The 201-nt window shown below is 42.3% G+C and overlaps 1 protein-coding gene across 1 annotated transcript in view; it reads left to right on the top strand.

Moving 5' to 3' along the window:
- Window positions 1–201, top strand: part of LOC116688599 (nuclear factor 7, ovary-like) — a 2,101-nt gene that overhangs the window by 1,739 nt on the left and 161 nt on the right. The window contains exon 1 of the mRNA XM_032514740.1: window positions 1–201. This exon is cut by the window's left edge and continues 1,739 nt beyond it; it is cut by the window's right edge and continues 161 nt beyond it. The gene's annotated coding sequence lies outside the window, so the exon portion shown is untranslated.

Here is a 201-nt window from a genome sequence, read left to right on the forward strand (position 1 = left end):
TGAGAGAGAGACATCATGGCTTTCAAATGAGCAGTGTTGCAGTTGATCAAGGCCCAACCACCACCCTCCACTACCCTCTTTCCTACTCAACTCAAAAACAGACTCAGAAATGGCACATACTAAGGAAAGCTCATTGTGAGACTTCAGATACAGTATTAGAGGACTACTAAGGCCTATATAAAAGAGACTTCAGATACAGTA

Source organism: Etheostoma spectabile, chromosome 4, assembly GCF_008692095.1.
Source record: "Etheostoma spectabile isolate EspeVRDwgs_2016 chromosome 4, UIUC_Espe_1.0, whole genome shotgun sequence".
Lineage (NCBI taxonomy): Eukaryota > Metazoa > Chordata > Actinopteri > Perciformes > Percidae > Etheostoma > Etheostoma spectabile.